This window comes from Agelaius tricolor, unplaced genomic scaffold (genome assembly GCF_023055355.1).
Source record: "Agelaius tricolor isolate 1412-34295 unplaced genomic scaffold, bAgeTri1.0.p SCAF_7, whole genome shotgun sequence".
Classification (NCBI taxonomy): Eukaryota; Metazoa; Chordata; class Aves; order Passeriformes; family Icteridae; genus Agelaius; species Agelaius tricolor.
In genome coordinates this window covers 48,154,528-48,160,743 of record NW_027269267.1, presented here as the reverse complement: position 1 = coordinate 48,160,743, position 6,216 = coordinate 48,154,528, and the positions used below count along the sequence as shown (strand labels likewise).

The following is a 6,216-nucleotide window of genomic DNA, read 5'->3' as shown; positions in this document are numbered from 1 at the left end:
ATAAAATAGGAAAATAAGAGCTTAAAGCAATGCATAAACCAGGTGGTTGTTACTTATGCTATTGTTAATATTGTCCATTATTTGTTCCATTAAAATAATCTTATTAGGAAGCCAAGACTGCCATTATCTTGCTTATTTCTTGAGATATCCCAACTGCTTTTTGGGATCTGACATAAAATTCTGTATTTCTTTCTCCATCTCATGCAGCTCAGAAGGCATGGAATGCAAATTCCATGGTTATTGCCAATGGAGAAAAGACACTCATGAATGAAGCAGTGCACTGTTAGAAAATTAATTAACATTCAGGAACAATCCCCACTGTTATAAACACAAATAACTGATATTCTTAAAAAAAAAGAGAGGGTGAGAGTGAAAGAAGGACAATATTTTCTAGTGTTTCTAAGCAAAACCAAAGCAAATAGATGATAAGTAATTTAAGTCTGAGTTTACAAACTGCAGAATTCACAGTCACTAAATATTTCACATTTTTATGGTTTGCAGCTGTGTTTAAATAAATCTATCTAATTATATTGAAGATTGCATTGTAATCACAGGCTAATCCCTTTTGCCTGCCCAGAACACAATAACAACGAGCTTGATGGGTTATTAAGATTTAAAAATGGAGTGGGTTTTGGATTAATCCTAAGGTTCTCATCCATCCATCCTTCCTTCCTTCCTTCCTTCCTTCCTTCCTTCCTTCCTTCCTTCCTTCCTTCCTTCCTTCCTTCCTTCCTTCCGTTTTCTTTGTTTGGTTGGTTTGTTTTGTTGGGTTTTTTTCCTAAATATGATTGGCTTTCTGATTCAAAAGAATCATGTTTATGACCTTAAATTCAAAGTAAGAAAGACAGATAAGTCAATTCTTGACACTTTCCCACAAAGACCAGACCATCTGGACATTCTGTGTTTGTAACAGGTGCTTCTGGGACTTAGAGCCTAATTCTGGCCCAGATTCTGTTCTGTATGGGTGACTCCATTACTGTGTGCAACTGCACATTGCATTAATTGAAGGGATTCAGAAAGGCCAAGTATAGTAATTAGTCAGTTGGTCATGCAGAAAAGAGACTAGTGGCTTAGTGCCACCGAATGCTGAATGCACAGATGTACGGCACCATCAGCTTTTGCTCTCTGTGGTACTCTGCTAATCTCCGGCAGGTAGAGCAAAGATCTGTCTTAGCCCAGGTTTTCAGTCTCCCGGAAGCAACAACATAAATTTCATATCCACTTGGGAGAGAAATCATAAGTTTGAATGACCTAAAAAAGAAGCTACATCAGCATAAAATTGTCAGAATGGTAAAAGTGCCAGATGGGCCAAATATGGCAGTTAGGTTTTTAGGTTCCAGTCTGAGTTTTTAGCTTTTTCCAGCAGCAAGTGGCATATGCAATACAAGCTGTAAAATGGGTGTGATTTTGATTTTATAAGCTTATTTTGTGAACTATGCTGTTTTTCTTTTCCTGTACTTTGCATTTTTTGAAAGCCTAGCTATTCTGGGGTCAGAGTTTGATCAGAATTGTTAGCTAGTGTCACCTGTAAAGTTAAGAAAATATCTGCTCTGCAACTCGTTTCCACTGAGCAGTGAAACTAAATGTGGGCAATGGGGGCATTTAAAAAAGTTGTGAGAGTAGTTTATAGTTCAGTTTTTGTGTAGATTAAGGCAGGATCTCAAATCCTTTTTCTGTTTCTTTCACAGAGGCTGCGTGTGTTCTGTTTTGCTGTACATCCACTCAGAGTGGGTGTCATTAAAAGGTTTGGATTGTTGTATTTCAGTGCATTGTAAAATTTATAGACAAAACCTTTATTTTTAAAAGAGTATTTTTTACTTTCTGATCAGAACATCCAGAATTAAGAACTGGTAAACTGAAATCAGTTTGCCTAGGCCACTATTTTCACTATCATGTTAGGTTTTACACATATTGTCATGTTGAAATAATCCTCAGCAGCATGCATTGCAATGATATAATCTCACAGCCTTCAATCATAGACCTCACTGCAAAAATTGTTTACAATACTAAGATAAATATTATATTTGAAATATTTGAAATATTATAAAAACAGCCTTTAATCTTTACTTTAGTCATCTTAGAACCCTCTATTCACATTCTCTATATTTCCCATATACTTTGATAACTAAACAGCAGTGAGATCCACTCCCTCAAGGGCAGAAAGGCTCTGCAGAGAAACTCAACAAATTAGAGAGATGGGCAAATGCCAACAGTACAAGGGCAAGTGCCAGATTCCTCACCTTTGATGGGGCCACACAGTTTGTGTCAATAGACTGAGGGATGAGAGGCTGGCTGGAGGGCAGCACTGCAGAAAGAGACCGGGGTGTCCCGGTCGGTGGCAAGTTGAGCATGAGTCAGTCGTGCCCTGGAAGCCAGGAGGGCCAACCCTGTCCTGGGGTGCATCAGACACAGCACCCCTAGCCAGGCAAGGAAGGGGATTGTCCTGCTCTGCTCTGATAAGGGGCAGCCTCACCTTGTGTATTGTGGGCAGCTTTTGGTGCCACAATATAAGAAAGACATTGTGCTACTAGAAAGCATCAAGAGGAGGGCCATGAGGATAGTGAAGAGGCTAGAGAGGAAGCCTTGTAAGAAGTGGTGGAGGTCACTTGGCTTGTTCATCCTGGAGCAGACTGAGGGGAGATGTCATCAGAGTCTTCAACAACATCATGATGGGAAGTGCAGGGGCAGCTATCTGTCTTCACTGTCATGGCTAGTGACAGGACTCAAGAAAACATCATGAAGCTGAGTTAGGATAAGTTTACCTTCATTTCTAGTGGAGTAAATAATTATTGGTATAATTTCAGCTGCATTGTTTTAGTCCAGTTCTGGAGTGCATTCGTAAAATTCCCTCCTTTTCAAACCTCAGATTATTCTTTCTTTTACTATGTAGATTGAGGAGGAAATATGGCCTTAGTCTTTGTCACTTGTTGAAACTGACAGCTTTTTCCTACTACTTATATTTCTAAATTATAAAATAAAGGGACCTTCATGTCAAAATAACCAGTGTTACTTTAAACTTTATATTTTAATATGGAAACAACTACAAGAGCTACCGATTTACATGAACTACCTCTTTTTAATCACTTTGACATTTTTAAAGAAGCTGAAAAAAAATTAACTGAGCTATAATATTCAGATATATCTTGCTGATAAGCATGGAAGAAATAAGATTTAAATAGTTCTTGGGGACTTAAAGTGAGGTAAAAAGCCTGGGAAAGATATATGAACCCAAGATACTGATCTTGTTTGATATTATAGGTTTCAGTATTACTCATCTGCATTGCCTATTTAATTTGAGTGAGCAGGCAGGGGAATCAAATATCCTGGAGGAAAGGATTCAGAGGGCTGATCATCTTGTAAAGTTTTCAGTGGGAATTGTATATATTCATCTCCTGAGATTACTGAACATTTTACATGCCATATTTCAGTCCCCTACCTAATTAACATAAAGAACAGAGCTGAGGGACAGTACAAAGAAATGATGTGATGTGTGTAGTGATTTAAACAGAATTGCCAAATTTAATTGTAAGCTCACTGGACTTTTTTTAATATCCTGAACACATAATGCATGATTAAAAAAGCCCCACATATCAGTCGCTTTTATCGAATCACAAATATTGGAAACAGGTTTATACTTTAGTTGGAATATAGTATTCCTCTGTCCCTCAAAATTCATAAGGAGTAGACAAGTTACCAGTGTAATCTAAGATGTTCATGTGTCTGAAGTAATTCATCCTCTTTTCAAACAAAGCAAAGCGATTGTCATAAATTACATGGATCCTGTTTGAGCTGGAAAAAAGAATGTAACCTGGGAGGCAATGAAGATTGCAAACACCCTACTATCATGCTCTTTTATTATTTAATTCTCTCTTTTCATGTGCATTTGTTAAATCTAAACAAATATTTCGAATTATGAATACTAATGCTAGTCTATTTTGAATAATATAGAGACCATATATTGTTTCATCAATGGAATTTCTTATAATTTAGAAATAACTACAGTTACCCCAAATTTGCACCAAGGTAGCTAGAAGCAAAAGCTCACTTTTAGAGTCTATGTATGAAGATATTTCATGGCAGCCATCAATACCATTGGCAAAAAAAAAAAAAAAAAATTAGCCAGACAGAAAATAATGTTTTGAATTAACATAATGGATGGAGAAATATAAAAAATACTCATGAAAATAAAGAATGACTTGCTAGAGAACCCTAGACATACAAACCCTAATGCTTTAGTTCATATAGACACAACTTATTTGATTACCGCTGCCTCTTAATGCTGTGTCACTACTGCTATGTCTTTTGAAATTACATCATTGAGGATAGCCTCACTGACAGGTGTGTCATGAGCTGCCAGACAGCAAACTGATTCAAGGATAACACAATGGTAGCTATTGCATTATTTCCTTAATTTATTGTAATTTTTCTTCTGGGTACTCCACAGATATAATATAGTTTCTCTGAACAGCTAGAATATGTGTTTGCATTTAGCTGTATGTATAAATTATATGATTGAGCAGCATGTTAACAAATTGTTTCGTGTTTCCAAGTAAACACCAGGCATATATCCAAAACATGCTTGATTTTAAAAATATTGTCCTTTATATTGAAATTAAATTTATAAAAATCCTACTTAGTCTGTACATTTGCTCCAATCCAAACTATATAACTTTGTTGCAGCAGGGTGGAATAAGGAATAAACAATATTTAAAAGTGTTTATTGCTACCTTTCCTCAGTTATAAACAAGTTAATGAGAACAATTGATGAAGTTTTTGGACTCTGAAAGTACTCTAAGAGGAAATAGTATAATCAAGTTAGCCTTGTGAAATTTAATCTGCTGAACATACTTCAGCACATGCAAAAATATACAGTGCTTGTCAAATGTCAGTATTGATTTACTGTTATTTTTATTTTTAGATTTAATACAATATTTATTTATTTACTTACTTACTTGGACACTTAACCTCTATTCTCTGTTCCATGACTACTCCATATGGAAGGTGGAATCACCTGGACCACAGCACAGCCCCTGAGTGGTGCAGCTAAGTGGGAAAGTATCTGACTCAAAGGATAAATATTCTTTGAGGAACATCAGCAATTTATCACTGCTGCTCCTACTCCTATTTGCCATCTCCTGTCATGTGGCATGATTTAACCAAACTGGAAGGAGAATCTGGTCTTTCAAGAAGAGAATCAAAATTTTCGGCAAAAGAACAAAGTTTTCATATTGAGAACAAAGCCTACTATCAGGAGAATCTAAGTGTCCACAGACAGAACAAAGTCCTTTGGGAACAGAATAAAATCCTTCAAAGGAAGCATAGGGACTCTTCAGAGGAAACAAAGAACCTTGAGAAACAGCAAAAGGCTTGCCAACAAAATAAAGCCCTCAGAGAAGAAATTACGTCTCTCAAAGGATATGAATGAGCATTTGCATTGAAGGGAAAAGCTCTTCAGGATGAGATTTTAGCTTTCTGAGAAAAACACAAAGCCTTCAAGGACCAGCTTAGAGCTCTTCAAGAGGACAACAAAGCCAGGAAAAAGCTGTTTGTAAAGAAAAATTCTCCTCTCTCAGTGAGCAGAAATTTGCTCTGCAAGAAGGGAATATGCCCCTTCAAATAAGAAAAAGGCCCTAGGAGGTTAGGAGAAAGCTCTCCAAGAACAACACAGAGACCTCCATGAATGGAAAAAGATACTTCAAGAGAAGGAACAATGTAATATAAGTAAAGAACCAGGTGCTTTGGGAGATTTTGCAGCAGGACTGAAGAGTTTAGAAAAAACAGTATTTTTTGTTGTTGGCCAAACATCAGCAAGTAATGGATGAAAAGAGGCATCAAGCAGCCTTTTAGGCTTAGTACAGAGGTCTTGCAGAAGTGCTGAAGCATGGATGTTGGTATTTCAGATCCCTGAAGCCTAGTAAATTAATGTTGCAGTACATAATGAATATCTGTAGATGTCTGCTATATTGAGGTATTAAATATCACAGAGAACAACTTATTTTAGTATTTCAAAAGTTAGATTAACACTTTTTACCATAGAATACTAGGAGATATTATGAGAAAATGGATGCTGATATAATTAATATTAAAGTCATATACAAGTGATCTTGTGACAGACTTATTTTTTGCATCTAGATTAACCAGTAATACAACATTTCTGAGAATAATTTGTATGAAATACTTTCAGAATATGCTAACAAATTCTTTCTCTTGGAAGTT

General features: G+C 36.3%; 1 pseudogene; it reads left to right on the top strand.

Annotated features, from left to right (window-relative positions):
* The first annotated feature begins 5,151 nt into the window (after nt 1-5,151).
* Nucleotides 5,152-5,822, top strand: LOC139591429 (golgin subfamily A member 6-like protein 6; annotated as a pseudogene).
* The last annotated feature ends 394 nt before the right edge of the window (nt 5,823-6,216 follow it).